Genomic DNA, 17,599 nt, shown 5'->3' with positions numbered 1-17,599 from the left:
AAAGAGATGCACAACAGCAGGCGCTTCTGCTCCCCAAAGCCAGGTCTTTCTTTGTTGGGTTTACATAAAGGGAACCAGCACCCCCTTCCCCCGCAGGGTGTTGTGAACTCAGGCCTCAGCCATTTCCAATCTGGAGCACTGGCTGCAGAGGGGGGCCTATGGTAAGTGTCTCAATGAGCAGTCTTGGAATTGGATTGGATTGGTTCGCCACTGGATTATTTATGCTATGAAAACATGTTTTCTTCTAAATTTCATCTGAAAAAGAAGGAAATAAGAATGACCAAGGAACTTTTGAGAAGCAGGAATTCACCAGGTGCTTGCGCTGCCAGGTATTGTTAACTCACTTTCTACACCCCTCTGGCTGCTGTCAGGGGAGAGAATTGAAAGGGGGCAAAAGTGGAAGCTGGAAGCCGAGTGGGGCTGCTTAGGCTGCCCAGCACAAGGTTGGTGTCTTGGAAGACAGCCTCAGAGTGAGGGCGAAGAGCGCGTTTAGGCTCTAGTTGTATTTCTGAGTTACAGCCAGCAGGACTCAGTAATGTGAGATGGAGGAAAGGGAGGAGGGGACATGGACTCCCCATTTACCAGCTTGGTGGCCCCATTTTCTGAGATGGAGGATGCTGGATAAGAAATAGAATGGGGATGAAAAGCAAGAGTCAGTTATGTTTGAGTTGCCTGTTAGCTGTCCGTAGGGAACTGCCCGGAGGTTGGCCGGGTGGAAGGGTCTAGAGATCCTGAAGAGGTCGCGCATGCAGATAGGGGGATGGAGGGTTCTGTGAAGTATCAGTATGCACCTGGTGCTCAAAGCTGGGGACCGGATGGAACCATGCAGGAAGAGAGTATAGATGGAGAGGCAGAGGAAGGGGGCGTGTAAGAACCCTCACAGCAGCCCTTCACTGGGACCTGGGCGCCTCCCCCGTGTTGTACCCTCCCACTGCCGGCAGGCCTCTGCTGGGGCTACCGGGACACAAGGGAACAGCCTCCTAAGATCGAAGGACCAGGACAGAAAAGTGTCCTGGGTTTGGCAACAAGCAGGTCACGGGCCCTGGGTGTCAGTGGAGGTGAGGACACGAGTGTGGACAAGTCTTTGGAGAAGTTTTTCTGTGAATGGCAGCAGGGAAGGGGAGCTGTGGGGTCAAGGGGCATCTTTGTGTTTTTGAAAGAAAGACGATATAACAGAGCAATTTAAGAGAAGGGAGGGAGTGTATTTATAAGTGTTTTTGAAGCATCCGTGTATAGAACAATAGCATGCTCATTCCAGACTAGCACAGAGCACACAGTTGTCTCTCGGGTGCTTTGTAAACCTGTGAGCCTCTGCCACTCCATGTACCCAAACCACATTTCTTAACAAATGCACTTGAAATCAGATTTGTTTCACAGATTCAGACAATGGCCTCTCCTGACTTTATTTCATCCTCAAAGTGCCTTGAGCTCAGAATGCAGCTCCATGAGGGCCGGCAGCTCTGCTTTTTGCACCCTTTGGAATGACTTGAAGGCAGCCTCATGGAGGCTAGGAGCGGGCCTACATGGCCTCTTGGGTCCTCCCATCCTTGCCTGCATTGCCCTGTGCCCTGGACAACCCACCTCGAGACAGGGAGCAGCACTGTTCTAGGGCGGTGACCTGAATTGCCCCAACACTTTTCCTCTGCGTGATCTGGACACCTCCTGGTGGTGTTGTCACCTGCTCCTCCGAGAGGGAGGCAAGGCTATAGCCGAGCGCTAGCCCTGGCTGCTGGGACAGTTTTAACACCGCCTGAGGTAGTACAAACGTTCCGGTGTGAGATCCGGAAGGTGCCAGGAGATGTGTGCAGACAAGAACAAAGAGCCACGCCTAACACACACTTGTTGGATGCATTCAACTTTTCGGGCCAGTTTGACAAACACAGACCCATCCCATGCTCATGGTAAACTTGAAGAATAAATAAATCACCTATGGCCTTCTCCAGTTTGTAAAAGAAGAGGGCAGGGCCCCATGTACCAAGCTAGCTAGGGCCGGGCTGTGGCAGGGTTCAGATCCTGGCTCTGTTGTTCAACTGCACCACGTTCTGCTCTGAGTTTCGGCTTCTTCACCTGCAAACGGTGCTCATGCTGCTTTCTCTGCAAGGTGCAGGGAGGGTGGCGAGGCGTGGAGAGACAGCTAAGCGCACTAGGGACAATGAGGCCAGAGGCTGGAAGGAGGTGCCCAGAGCACAGCAACTGGCAGAGAGCTGGTTGTCATCTAGGTTGATGGGGCCTAGGGGCTGAGCACACGCCTAATCTTAAAGGGCTACTTGGGCTGAGTGTCCTGCCCAGGGACACACAGCTGGCCCATGCCAGAGCTGGTCTGGAGCTCCTGAACTCCAGGTAGGGCTCTTTCCAGGAGAAATCTTGGCTTCCCTAAAACTGGGCCATAAGAAAAGATGGGGACTTAAGGGGTACCCTACGGATCTTATCAATCCTTGTGAACAGCCTGTTGCCTTTCCCAGCTCCGTGGGGGCCCCTGAATTCTTCAAGTCATTTGCTGCCTCATAACCAGGCTTGACCTACATCCCTAAAGCAGGTTGAGCCGGCTTATGGAAGTTTCCAGAGCCAAAGGCACTGCTGCAGCCACCTCCATGCTGGAAAAGCTTAGGCTTTCCCCCTGGGGCCATGTAGATGTCTGACCCCAAATCCACAGCACCCACTTTGCCCTGAGATCCACTCCACTCCCAGAACCACCCCCAGGCCCACATTTCCAGCTGCCCACTACGCCTGTCCCAGGTCATCCCTCAGGCCCCTCCAACAGGATGTGGCCAGAACTGCACCCCAAAGCCCCTGCTCAGTGCAGCTGTCATGCAGGCCTCCACGCATGCTGCCTGCCTCCCTGCGGCCAGGCAGCAGCCCCAGAACCCATGCAATTGCCTTTCCTCAGTCAAGTCACTCACTCCATCGCCTGCGTCTGCACCCCCAGGGCAGTGCTTTCCTTGCTACTTCTGAGTAAAACACAAACCCACAGGCCATCTCCGAGTGAAGGGTCTTGCTGAGGACAAACCTAAGGGAGAGATGAAAGTCCTCACCATCCAGTCCGTCTGGGGGTCCTTGTGCTCACAGAGGCCCCCTTCATTCTGAGGTCCAAGCTCACTTGGTCCCCACGCTCCTTTAGATTAAGCACGTGCTCAGTCCCCAGGCGCCTCAGCCTGGAGGACACCCAGCTCTCTGGGAGTCCCTGGGGACATCCTTTCACACCCTGACCTCATCAAATTAACCATTCTTTAAGTTACTCAAGCTTGAAATTTGGAGTCATCTCTGCCTCTCTGTCTTCCTGTCCCTGACACTTCTTCCTAGGCCCAGCTTAAAGTCACCTTTTCTGTGTAGCCCCCGCTCAGCACACCAACAGCTTCCTCCTGAGGGAACTGGAAGTGCCCTCCGTCCTTACTGCTCCATCCTCACCCCAGCCTCTTCACATTGCGTTGTAGCAGTGTTCAGTGACGGTAACAGTGCATCTCACGGCATGGACGCCTCCATCTAAATCGAGTGCCTCGTGTGTTCTTTTCTCTTTTAACTCAGACAGCACTCTGAAGATTATCATCCCCATTTTTCAGAGGAGAGCAAAGAGGTCAGGCAACTTGCTCAGGGCCACACAGCCACCAAGTGGTAGAATCAATCCTGGAATCCAGATCTGACCGCCCCATTTCCCTGCCTTGCAGGCAGAGCAGGAGCTACTCTGTTTGTCTTCTTGGTCCATAACTCAGCACCTATATGGTAGGAACCCAGTAGATCTTGGTGGAATTGATTCCATTTTTGCCCTAACTAACATGCCAATCAGAGATCCTTCTTCCAGAGATGAAGAAGAATTTTCAATGTGTGCTTTTATTGTGTAAGAACAAATAGTGTCTGCCAAGGTGGTTTTCAGAGTGATTGAAGAAGATTATTGGTCATCTGTAGCTGCAGGAGTCTCCTTGCTCTGCTATTTACAACTCATATTTGCTTAGCAAGCTCTTTTTTTATTTTTTAAATATTTTTAAATTTCTATTTTTAATTTTACTGTGGTAAGGATACTGAACATGAGATCTACCCTCGTCACAGGTTTCTAAGGGTACAATACAGTATTGTATCCATAGCCATAATGTTGTGCAGATCTCTAGAACATATGCATCTTGCATAACTGAAACTTTCACCCATTGATTAGCGACTCCCCATCTGCACCTCCCCCTAGCCTCTGGCACTGGCAACCACTATTCATTGCTTTTTTGAATTTGACTCTTTTAGATACCTAATGTAAATGGAATTATGCAGTATTTGTTCTTCTGTGACTGGCTTATTTCATTTAGTAATGTCTTCAGAGTTCATCCATGTTGTTGTATATTGCAGTTTCCTTCTTTGTAAAGGCTGAATAGTATTCCATCGTATGTATATACCACTTTAAAATATTTTTCTTGGTGTGTAATATTTTTACATATTTATGGGGTACATGTGATATTTTGTTACATGCATAGAATGTGTAATGATCAGGTCAGGAAATTTAGGATATCCATCACCTCGAGTATGTATCATTTCTATGTCTTGGGGACATTTCAAGTCCTCTCTTCTAGCTATTTTGAAATATACAATACATTGTTGTTAACTGTAGCCACCCTACTCTGCTATCAAACATTAGAACTGATTCCTTCTATCTGTATGTTTGTACCCATTAACCAACCGCTCTTCATCTCCCCACCCCCACCCCCAACACACACATACACATCGTTGTATCTATTTATCTGCTGATGGACATTTGGGTTGTTTCCATGTCTTGCCTCATTGTGAATAGAGCTGCAATGAATGTGAGAGTGCTAATATCTCTTCAAAATCCTGATTTCAGCTCTTTTGGATAAATACTCAGAAGCGGGATTGCTAGATCATATGGCAGCTCTATTTTTAAGTTTTTGAGGAACCTCCATATTGTTTTCCACAGCAGATGCACCATTTTGCATTTCTACCAACAGTGTACAAGGGTTCTAATTTCACTACATCCTTACCAGCTTGTCTTTTGTTTTTTTGCTCACAGCCATTCTAACAGGTATGAGGTGATATCTCATTGTGGCTTTAATTAATTTGCATTCCCTGATGATTAATGACATTGAGCATCTTTTCATACACCTGCTGGCCATTTTCCATGTCTTCTTTGAAGAAAGGTCTATTCCAATTCTTAGCCTAGTTTTAAATTGAGTTATTAGGTTTTTTGCCATTGAGTTTTAGGAGTTCCTTATACATTTTGGACATTAACTCTTTATCAGATGTATGGTTTGCAAATATTTTCTCGTATTCTATACTTTGTCTCTCTCTCTCTGCTGATTATTTCCTTTGCTGTGCAGAAGCTTTTTAGTTTGATGCAATCCCACTTGTCTATTTTTGCTTTTGTTGCCTGTGCTTTTGGAGTCATATCCAAAAAAAAAAAGTGTACAGACCAACGTCAAGATGCTTTTTCTTTATGTTTTCTTCTAGTAGTTTTACAGTTTCAGGTCTTATATTTAAGTCTTCAATTCATTTTGAGTTGATTTTTGTGTATGGTATGAAATAAGAGTATAATTTCTTCTTTGTGTGAATATCCAGTCTTCCCAACACCATTTATTGAAGAGACTGTCTTTTCCCCACTGTGTGTTCTTGGCACCTTTGTTGAAGATCAGTTGACTGTAATTGTGTGGATTTATTTCTCCACTCTCTATTTTGTTTCATTGGTCTCTATGCCTGTTTTCATGCCAGTACCATACTGTTTTAATTGCTGTAGTTTTGGGATACATTTTGAAATTAGGAAGTGTGATTGCCACCAGCTTTGTTCTTCTTCACTCAAGATTGCTTTGGCTATTTGGGCTCTTTTATATTTCCAAGTGAATCTTAGAATTGTTTTCTATATTTCTGTTTTTAAAATGCCCTTGGGATTTTGATAGGGATTGCATGGAATCTGCAGATTGCTTTGAATAGTGTGAACATTTTCACAATATTAAATCTTCCAATCAAAGATCAGGAACAACACAAGGATCCCCAATCTTACCACTTCTATTCAACATAGTACTGGAAATCCTAGCCAGAGCAATTAGACAAGAAAAGGAAATAAAAAGCATCCAAATCTGAAAGGATGACATAAAATTGTCTCTGTTTGTAGATGACATGATCTTGTTTATAGAAAATCCTAAAGACTCCACACACACACACACACACACACAATAAAACTGTTAGAACTAATAAATGAATTCAGTAAATTTGCCAAAAACATAATCAACATATGAAAATCCTTTCTATTTCTGTACACTATCTGAAGAGGAAACTGGGAAAATAATCTTACAATCGCATCAAAAAGAAATACTTAGGAATAGACTTAACCAAAGAAGTAAAAAACTTATATACTGAAAACTATAATATATTATTTAAGACATGAAAAAAGACACAAACAAATGGAAAAACATCCCATGAACATTTTATAATAGCATTCTAAGGACCCCTTTCTCCTGGCCCGGTCCTCAGCCTAACTGTGACTGTGAAGGCTGCACACACAGGAGGGGTGCAATTATTGTTTATGGCCTGAGCAAAGGGTGTCATCTTCCCATCTCAGCTGGTACCTCTGAGCCGACCTGCCAGATTGTGGGTCTGGCTTGTCTAGAGCCTTCATTCCCCGACCCTACAATGCTCTCCACCTCCTCCGCCTCTCCGTGCCTCTGTGACCCCATGGTGTTGGAGGCTCTTCTAGGTGATATCACTCTTCTAGTGATAACTGAATGCCTCTCTCTGAGCCCCTTACTTAAAGTCCTTGGTTGAAAATTTCTCTGGCAGGGAAATTTTCTTTTCCCTCTTTTGTTTGTTTGTTTTTTGTTTTTTGTTTGTTTGAGACAGAGTTTCACTCTTGTCGTCTAGACTGGAGCGCAGTGGTGCAATCTCTGCTCACTGCAACCTTCACCTCCTAGGTTCAAGCAATTCTTCTGCCTCAGCCTCCCAAGGAGCTGGGATTACAGGCGTCCGCCACCAAGCCCAGCTAATTTTTATATTTTTGGTAGAGATGGGGTTTTGCCATGTTGGCCAGGCTGGTCTCAAACTCCTGACCTCAGGTGATCCACCCACCTCAGCCTTCCAAAGTGCTGAGATTACAGGCGTGAGCCACTGCGTCCGGCTACGCAGGGGTATTTTCAACAAAGTTCTATGCGTCTGTTTTCCTCCACTTCTTCTCATCCTCTCTCTCCCCTGAACATCCCACCTTTCTTCTCTCCATCCAATCACCCCAGCTCATCCCTGCCCATAATTCCAACCCTCCTGTCTCTTTGGAGTCCAGCAGCCATAGCCAGAGGTCAGGAGTGGAGTAAAGGAGGAAGGCAGGGTGCTTTCTGCCAGGAATCTCCCATCTCTCTGTACCCACCTCCTGACCCCCACCCACCTCTCCCTCTGGTTGCCCCTGGCTCTCCTCCCCTCCAGGCCCCAGAAATCCCATCTGCCCCTCCCTGCCCTTTCCAAAGGAAGGGCAGGGAGAGGGCAGGTGCCTCTGAGGGTTGTCTCTGAGGGGCGCCCCCAAGGGACATAACTGGCTGGGCTCCTGGAGGAGGTGGGCAGGCACAGGCCAGGGAGGAGAACACAGAGGCCAGCAAGTCAGGCTTCTCAGGAAATGAAATTGCTCTGTGCAACAATGAGAGAGCCACTTTTTAAACTTTTTGCGTGAGTGTGCATTCAATTGCTCACATTGTTTTGGCTCCAGGGGAAATCTGACCTCGGAAAAGGCTGAGATGAAGCGGGTGTGGGTGGAGAGCCTCTGCTATTTCACAGGACTGAGAGAGTCAAGCAACACATTCTTCAGAGGCACCTTTCCAGGCGGACCATTCCTCCTTTCCCAAGAGCAGGGCATTCGACTGCCCAGCAGAGGCCAGGGCAGGACCCACTTTGGCCAGAAGTGACCAAGATAGTCTGTTCCCCCGGGGTAACAATGAACTCTGACGGGGAGCAAAGATTTGCTGACTGAATCCATGGGAAATTATCTTCAACCCTGCACCTTGAGAAGCGTTTACTACATTACAAATTATCAGACCCCTTCTTCAACCAATTAAACCAAACTTCCTGAAAATGTAAGCTTTCAGGGATATGTAAGCTTTCCAAATGATTCTAATGTCCAGCCAAGGTTAAGGAACATAGTCTCAGCATCCTGGGTGCATCCAGTGAGCATCCACTGACCAGCCAAACACCCTTGGGTGAGGGGCACAGCCTTAGGAGCCAGAGAGACCTGAGTTTGAATCCCAGCTGTGCCACTTACTAGCCGTGGGACTTTAACCTAATTCTTCCATCTTTTGAAACCTCAATTTTCTTATCTGTAGCATAGGAATGAGAATAATACTCACCCTGTGGCTTTGTTTTCAGGCTTAAAATAAGCGAGGTGTTTCTGTAAGGCAAGTGGCCTATGACAGCCTTGCAGGGAACCGTCAGTTTGTGTGTTGCTGTTGAATACAAACCGTGTTCCAGGCATTGCCCGAGAGAAGAATCGCAACACAGTCAGCCCCAGAAAGTGAGGTCCATTCTCCCAACTGGGCATCCAAGGCCTCCATAAGCAAACACAACCCCTCTCTCCAGCCAAACTACTCCACTTGTATTTCCATAGGTGGCCTCGCATTCCTCCCACCATGAGAACAATCTTTCTCCTCTTCTTGCCTGGCTCTTGCCCACCTTCAGGGCCGGGCTCACTTCCCACCTCCTCCCCACCCTGCCTGGATTCGTTCCTCTTACAACATCCTATAGAACTAATGTCCACACGGGGCTGTCAACGTCTGTCTCCAGATATGCTCCTTGCCAGGTGGCTGTATTAATGCCTCGTGACCCTTTCTTGGTTGCTTTTAAATCATTTCAGTCTTTCGTTGCTACCTGGGGGCGGGCTAGGTCTCATCTCTCATGGAACCCTGGCTGCATGTTGCCCTGGAGTCTGTGCTCATTCAACAAGCAATGATTTAGTTTGAGACAATGCTTCTTATTGAACTGCAAAGTTTCCTAGTAGTACCAGAAGGAGGGATATAAGTTGTGATCCTTCAGCAAAGAGCTTGCAATCCTCCTGAAATTAAGCAGCCATGAACACTTATGATGAATTGGGAGCTGGATGAATGTGGGGAAATGGAATGGGGAGAGGGGTGGGGAGCCGCCGAGGACAAAGGGCAGGGGAGCTGGGGCTTAAGGGAAAGTGGATTGTGGACAGGCATGGTGGAAACAGGGAAAGCCTCCAGGAAGGAGCCTTTGAGCCAAGGCACGGGGGCCAGAATAAGCATGGCCCATCTGGGTGGTAAAGAGAGGGCCTGATGAGCGAGCCATGGCCAGCTCCAGCTCTCACCAGAGGTGTTCTAGCGAATGCAGGATGACTCCAAGAACCTCTGAAAGGTTTTAAGCCACAAAGCAACACCATGGAAGGAACAAAGGAGTGTTTCTTTATTCATTCAACAAACAATGAGAAAAATGCTACTTCCTTATTAAACTGAAAAGTCTGCTGGACACATTTCTTGCTGGAAATGTGCTGAGATAACAAAGTCAACTAAATCTGGAGCAGTCTCTAGCCAGAGGAGCCCACGGATAGCTCAGTGCCCAGAAGAGTGCAGTGCTCCAAATAAAGCGTGGGCAGGAGAGGGAACGTGGGAGCCCAGATGGCGGAGGAGGCAAGGAGGCTGGAGGTCCGCCTCAAAGGGCATCCCAGCAGAGAGCAACTCCCCAGCTCCTGGTTGCCTTTAAATTTATTCTGACTGTAACCGTCAAACAAAAAGACTTAGCAGGAGGTGAAGGGCTAGAATGAAGCTTGAAAAATCAGGAGAACCTTTCTCCATGAACAGTTTATTCCAGCCCTAATCTTAGGCACAGACCCCGCCTGGAATGTTCCTCTGAGAATGTAGCCTCCCTACGGCAGGTACCCAGCCCCTGGGCACTGGCTTAGCATCGGAGTCCCTGCAGGGCCAGCAGCTGCTGCTATGAATACCCCAGCTTAAGCGACCATTCCTGTAACCTCCGCTGAAATAACTCCCCACCCGCTTTGTCCCCTCCAGAGCTTTCGTTCCCCTCTTCTGCTCAGCACACACAGTGAAGTTAACTCAGCGGGGTGACGCCGACCTGCCCAGACCCCCACGCCCCAAACGTACACACATAAACACACAGAAGCAGCCCCATCTGAAGCTGCCCGGATCCTTGACCTCCTCAAGATAGAACTGGAGTCTCCCACCCACCCCACCTCCACTCCCGACCCTCTCCCCAGCCCCCACCCTTTGACTGTTCTGCTTCCTTAGCCAGACTCTGCAAACTGAAATGTGAAATTTGAAGCCAGTGTTCCCCTTAGCAACCATGGTAACACAGGATCTGATAGAGAGCCTAGAGTTATAAAAATACCAGCTTCCACCAGACACTGGTTTCCAAAGGGAAACCAGTCTCCAAGCCAGAACCGTTTTTAAACAGTCTTAAAACTCAAGAGATTTCTAAACCGATCTCAACATGGCTCAGGAGGACATCTCTTTAAGCCTGTTTGGGAAGGTGGTGTGGGTGCAAGCTTTGGGTATTTTCTCTAAAATACAGAGATTCAGAATGCATGTGCTCACGGGGGAATTAACTAGCCTTATGAAGGGTATATAGCAGGGAGCAGTTTTCCTAATAAACATCAACTATTTGGCATTTTTTCATAGTTAGATTGAGCTGCCCTGCTGACCCCCAGTGAAACCTTCCTTCCAGTTCCCTCCCGGGGAGTCCTCATCTCCATCCATCCTCCTAATGAGGGAGAGAGAATGATTTCGCCTATCTCCCCTTGCTTGAAAACAATTTAAATTCACAGTCATTTTCCAGCCAGAATTCTACTTTAAGACTGAGGTAGGGAGGTAAGAGATGGTGGTGTCAAAACTTTTCTGCTCAGGATCAACCAGAAAAGTCCTGCATCCCTGTCCCCAGCCCTTTCTCTTCCCAGGGACGCCTCCTCGGGCATGGGCCCAGCACGAGCTATAAATCCCTGGTCTCTGCGTTGTTCTCTGCAGAGGGCACAAGCCTGATGAGTGGGGGCAGTGAGGGCAGTAGGGGGACTCTCCCCAGGGGAGGGGCGCCTCCCCAGCCCCCAGCCCCCAGCCCCCAGCCCTGCCTTCACAGCCCTGGGCGGCTTGCCCTCCCACCTCCTTCCCCCGCCTGCTCCTCCTCCTTCCTCTTATCTCCTGGGGCCATGCCTTGTAATTTTGAAAAATCTTCTGACTCGGTAATTAATGTCTGAACTTCAACAGGCCCCTGCTATCTGCAGAGCTGAGCTGAAGGTGGGAGGGGACCGGCAGCTGCTGACGGCTTGGAGGAGGGAGGGTGTGCAGGGTTTTTTTCTAAGCTGCTGAATGGACGGAACTGTGGAGGAGAGAATCGTACCTTGCCGGAGTTGTGGGTACAGGATTATATGTACACAGGCACAAGCATCCGTCCTAGATTTTTAAATCCTTTGGGGTAGTCCTTTAGCGTTAAAATCACACAGTCGGATGCCCTCCTGCTCACACACCCTCACTCTCCCTTAGCAGTTTCCCAGCAGGTGGATGGCAGCAAACACTAGGGGAGCCCGGCTGGGGGACTTTCTGAGTGCAGGTCTGGTTAGGAGGATTGGTTGGGAGGGAGGGAGAGCGACTTATACATTTCGAAGATCATAAACCAGGCACTGGGGTTGCAAAAAATGGCCATCGGTTACTTCAGATAACTCAGAAGACAAAAAATAAGCCTGCCTGTTTCCCACCTGCAAGGAGGATGGAGGCAACTCTGCGGACTTCTGCAGTGCCCCCGACCCCCGTGCCTCCCAGAGTGTGCCCCCACCCTGCCCAGCCTCCGTGCTCCAGCACAGGTGCCCTCTATCTAGCAGCTGGGGTGCCAAGTACTGGACCCGCTGCTAGGCCCTGAGCATAAGTACACCGGGGTCCCTGTCCTCACAGAGCTGCTGTCTCCTGGGGAGGGAAGAAGCAAATGGTGCCCTGCACTAAGAGCCAGGGGTGAATAAAGCACACACAACTCTCCAGGACCCGCGCGGATCTTTCTCCAACCCGCTCCAGCTCTCAGGACCTGTAGCTCAAATTAGCATTGATGATATCCACCTGCTGCTGTTCTTGCCTTCAGATGTGAATGATGTTTAGGGAACTAACTTTTCTCCTCCTTTCTGTCCACCTCAAGACAGAGCTAGACTCCAGTTCCTTCTTGATGGCTCTGCTCTCATTGCCACCAGCACTGAACTGTAATTCAGAGTGTGGGCTGGGCCAGGCCTTGTGAGAAAGAACTCCAGGATCGGCCTTCTCTTGTAGGCAGGAAGAGGAGGGGAATGCTGGAGGAAGAAAGTGGGTTTCAGAGGCAGACAGTCTCCTGCAGCTTACCCTCTCTGGCCCTCGGGTAGATGTGTTAATTATTTTTGTTTGTTTTTTTTTGTTTTGAGACAGAGTCTCGCTCTGTCGCCCACACTGGAGTGCATTGACGTGATCTCGGCTCACTACAACCTGTGCCTCCCAGGGTCAAAGATTCTCCTGCCTCAGCCTCCCGAGCAGCTGAGATTACAGGAGCCCGCCACCACGCCCAGCTAATTTTTGTATTTTTAGTAGTGACAGGGTTTCACCATGTTGGCCAGGCTGATCTCGAACTCCTGACCTCAGGTGATCCGTCCACCTTGGCCTCCCAAGGTGCTGGGATTACAGGCATGAGCCACCACACCTGGCCAGATTTGTTCATTGTAAATTGACTTCCTCCCTTCCCTGTAGCTCACTGTCTGAGAGGCACACCACCCCTGAAAAACAAAGACATGAAATAAAAGGAGGGGTTCACAGCATATTTTATATTGTGTAAACTGAAGTGCTTCTTACTGGGAAAACATGTGGAGGAACGCAAGGCTCAGGGCCGTGGAGCACTCTCTGGGTGAAGGCCCTTCTTCTAGGTGCCTGTCCAGGGCTCTGCTCAGATGTCAGTTTCTCAGACCATCCCTGACCACACCCCAGCCTGTCCCCAGCCTGACTGCCTTCTCTTCATTGCCCTGCTAGTGCCTGGCTTGGAGTTTTCTTTGTTAATCGCTTATTCTCTGTCTCTCAGCAAGCATGGAAACTCTCTCAAGGCAGGGCACGTGTCTATTCACAGCTGTATCCCTGTGCCTAGAACAGTGCCTGGTATATAGCAGGTCCTCAATAGACATTTATTGACTGAATTAAGGAAGTAGAGTGCATAGACTGAGCAAAGCCAGAGACAACAGTCAGCCCTTCTAGAATTCATCTTGAATGATTTCTCGGAGGAGATAAATCCAGGACCCTTGAAGGGGCAATGTGAGTGAGCAGAGTGGGGCTGGCTGGTTAGTGGTCCCTGGAGATGAGCTCAGAACAGGAAAGGGAAGAGAAACACCCCCCACCACCACCACCAAGCAAGCCCAAAAGGGGCATTTGTGCCCACACTGTGAGTGAACCAGTGCAAACAGTGCTCTCAGCCCGAGAAGCTTCCTCTGTTCTGTCCCTGCCTTTGATTAAGTGGCCATTTCTCAACAACCCTCATATGAGCTTCATATGAGATTTAGTCTGTCCAAAGTCAGAATCCCACAAACCACCATCTTTAGAAGTCAGGATAAGCTTCTAGCAAAGCTCCCCGGACCAAGAGCCCATGGGGAAGGGGTTATTGCAGGAGCCTGGGCACCTGCTATGGATTGTGACAGCACTCAGCAGGGCCCTCCTCACTGCCTCTCCCATGAAGAACAGAGGAAATTAGGAGTATGTGCAGGGGGCAAGAAGGGTGGAAGAATGGAGTGGGTGGGAAAGGACACCCACAGTCACAGACCTTGAGGATGACAGAAACCCTTTAGCCCTTGACAATTACAGTAGAATTCGTCTATGGAGCAACATGTCCAGTAACAATATAACATGAGCCACATGTGTAATTTTACATGGTCTAGTAGCCACATTTTAAAAAACTGAAAAGGGAACAGGTGAAATTAATGTTATGCTGTCTAATATATCCAAATAATCACCATTTTACATGTAATCAATATTAAAAAGTACCAGTTAGATATTTTGTATGTTTTTCTCTTTTGGTACGAAGTCTTTGAAATCCAGTCTGTATTTTACACTGAAAGCAGCTCTCGATTTGGACTCAGGCACATGTGAAGTACCCAAGACCACATGTGGCCGGTGGCTGTTATGTTGGACAGGGCGGTCTGGAGGTGGCTTCTGGAATCCTCAGGCTTTTGGAGCAGTTCTGGATCCCTAAAGTATCAAAAGTCTCAAAAGTACTTTTCATAGCCTCTCACGGCACCAGGTAGCAAAGGGGCACCATGAATACTAAAGCCTCAAGCTCACAGCCAGCGTGCGTGTGGGGCTACCTGGCTGCAGAGCTCCCTGCAGGGTCTGGAAAACACGGTCCTTCTTTTTTTTTTTTTTTTTTTTTTTTTGAGACAGGGTCTCCCTTTGTCACCTACGCTGGAATGTAGTGGCACAATCAGGACTCACTGCAGCCTCGACCTCCCAGGCTCAAAATGATCGGCTCACCTCAGCCCCCCAAGTTGTTGGGACTCCAGGTGTGCACCACCACCCCTGGCTAATTTTTTGTACTTTTAGTAGAGACAGGGGTTTGCCATGTGGCCCAGGCTTGTCTCGAACTCCTGGGCTCAAGCAATCCGCCCGCCTCGACCTCCCAAAGTGCTAACGAGGGGGAAAAGGTAAGAAAGAAGAAATGCATAGAAAGGGAAGAGAAGGGCTGTGGCTGGGGTGGCCAGTTGCATGACAGGGATAAGAACAGAATCCACAGATAGGGACACAGTGCTGGGCAGGGCCAGGCAGCTGCCACCCTCTCCTCACAGCAGATCAACAGAAATCGTGGCCGGGTGTGTGGAAGGCACAATTAACTCATTCTTGCATTGCCCTTTGATTACACAGGACTACGATTTCTGTAATTAAGACCTTCTCCCTTACTCAGAAGTATTGAAACATGAGGCCGGGCGCGGTGGCTCAAGCCTGTAATCCCAGCACTTTGGGAGGCCAAGATGGGCGGATCACAAGGTCAGGAGATCGAGACCATCCTGGCTAACATGGTGAAACCCTGTCTCTACTAAAAATACAAAAAACTAGCCGGGCAAGGTGGCGGGCGCCTGTAGTCCCAGCTACTCGGGAGGCTGAGGCAGGAGAATGGCATAAACCCGGGAAGCAGAGCTTGCAGTGAGCTGAGATCCAGCCACTGCACTCCAGCCTGGGTGACAGAGCGAGACTCTGTCTCAAAAAAAAAAAAAAAAGAAACATGAAAGTATTTGCTGAATCTGGTTTCCCAGGGTTAAAAGCCAGACTTAGGAAACGCAAACACACTTGTGGAAATGCAAACACACATTCAGTAACTAATTATCCTTTAATTAAGGCCAAAACCCTGCTGAAAACAATTAGCTCTGGAAATTGAACAGTAGGTACAGCTCCACTTTTTGCTAATTGTTCTTCCCTGATAGCCAGGAAGTGATGAGTCTGGGGGGCGGGGTGGTAGGGAATGAATTAGTCTGCTGCTTTTGGTCTGGACTGGACCAAGCTCTACTTTTTTTGGAAATGTTAGTCAGAGGAGAGTTTGAGGTGTGGGGAAGGGCAAAGAGGATGTGGTTTGGGCAAGGGGAGGCGAGAGGCTGCCCCAGGCTTGGACGCATGCCATGGGAAGTCTCAGAAGCTCCTGCTGGCCACACAGACGTGGCTTGCCTGGCTGGAGTGGAGGGCGTGGGCCAGGGATTAGCTGACTGGAAAGCAATTAGATGAGGTGCGGCTGGCTGGGAAAATACCTGGAATCCCAGGGCCAGAGTTGAGACTTGCTTGGCTAACGCTGCAGGCGGGAGGCCTTGTGGGGCCTGGGGAGTGGAGATGCCCACCAGTGAGGGTGGGAGGGTAGCCGGATGGGCTGCGAGTCTTGGATGCCTCTTGCTGATGCGGAGAAGTGGATGAGTACAGATTGTATGGGCTTGGGGGTCCTGCAGCCCTCTGGGAAAGAGGCCCTCTTCCTTGATCACCATTTCCTCTCTCTAAATGCCCCCACCCCCGCCCCCCACCACCCTCTACCCCTCCTCAGACTCCTTGGACGTTCCTAAAGCCTGCCTAGTCCCATCAGATCACCTCACCCCTTTCCTAGGTAGGAGGATGTACATGCACAGTGTCCCCCTTCCGGGGACTTTCACATTTTGAAAGGAAGGGTAGGAAGAGAAAAATGTGTGCCCCAAAGGAACAAAAGGGTGCTTGGGATTTTGGAGGGGTAGGGAAGATCACTGGCGCCACCAGACTCTCCCCAGAAAACACCTGCATGCTTAAAAGCTTACCTAGAACCCCTGAAGCCTGGCCTCTGGATGGGGGGCTTCCCAGGTAAGAGCCCCTGCTCTAGAAGTGGAATGTTAGGTTTTCATACAGGCAAGAGGGAAGGTCTTTATTGGTCCGAGGGGCCTTCCAGATCACCCTCAAAGCAGCTGTGCAAAAGATTCCAAGTGCTGGCCCAGCACAGAGCAGGACTCTCTCAGATTCCAAAAGCCCCTGACAGCTCATTTTTTCCCCAGAAGGGACCCCAGCTCTTGCACAAACCCCTTCTCTCCCCTTCCCCCTCCCCTCCCCTCCCCTCCCTTTCTCTTCCTTTCCCTTCTCTCTATAGATCAGGGTCGGCAAATGTCTTGTATGAAGGGCCAAATAGTAAATATTTTAGGCTCTGCAGGCCAAGAGGCAAAGCCGAGTTTAACCACATCCCTGTGAGGTGTAGGGCGCGAGCAGCAGCATGAAACCAGGAGAGCAAGCGCCTTGACTCTGTCTTCATAGCGGAAAAAGCAGCCGTAGACGATATGCAAATGACTGAGAGTGACTGTGTGCCAACGAAACCTTATTTATGGACACTGAGATTTGAATTTCATATAATTTGTATGTGTCACAAAATATTCTTTGATTTTTTTTCCCCAACTACTGAAAAATGGAAAGAACTATTCTTAGCTCATGGGCCATAAAAAGCAGGCCGTGGCCAGATTTGGCCAGTGGACTGTAGTTCGCCGATCCCTGATCTCGCTGTGTGGTTCTCGAGTGAGAAACTCCCCTCCAGATGATTTCAATGCACATTAAGGTTTGAGAGCCACTGTCATAAAGGAGAATTTGCAGTTTTTCAGGTGATGCTGATGCTGTCACTAGGGGGGTCCCACACAGAATATGCCCAATCTAGTCTGATCTTCACCCCATTTTACAGATGGCAAAACTGAGGCCCAGAGGCACCATACCTCTGTCATATGAGCCCAGGGAAAGTCTTCTTTGTCTCAGGATGCAGAGCTGGGTGCTATTCTATCTCTAGCCGCCTTCAGCGATCTGCCCTGCCAGCTCACACTGCCCAAGGCTCTACCGAGACACAGGAAATGTGTATGTGTCCCCCGGAGCCCGAGAGCAGCAGGGCTGCCGTGAGTCATTTCCCGTGAGTGGAGCTGGCATGTGCTGAGCCTTCCTCGTGCTGTCCGTTCACTCCCTTCTGACCACTCCAACCTGCGCTTTAGAGAAACTCCCTGCCAGCTTCCGGGAAGCGGAAAGCCCCTTCTGTGAGAAGGGAAAATGGAAAGAACCAAGGTTTGCATGTCAGACTTGCATGATTTCAAATCTCATGTTCATGGTACTATCTGGGACTTGAAACAAATTCCTTCACTTCCTTGAGCCTCAGTTTCCATCAGTAA

General features: G+C 49.1%; 1 protein-coding gene across 8 annotated transcripts in view; it reads left to right on the top strand.

Moving 5' to 3' along the window:
* The window catches only part of LOC105489378 (cap binding complex dependent translation initiation factor), a 339,061-nt gene that overhangs the window by 292,842 nt on the left and 28,620 nt on the right, over window positions 1-17,599 (top strand). The window lies entirely within an intron of this gene.

This window comes from Macaca nemestrina, chromosome 19, assembly GCF_043159975.1.
Source record: "Macaca nemestrina isolate mMacNem1 chromosome 19, mMacNem.hap1, whole genome shotgun sequence".
NCBI lineage: Eukaryota > Metazoa > Chordata > Mammalia > Primates > Cercopithecidae > Macaca > Macaca nemestrina.
This window is presented reverse-complemented; position numbering and strand designations above follow the sequence as displayed.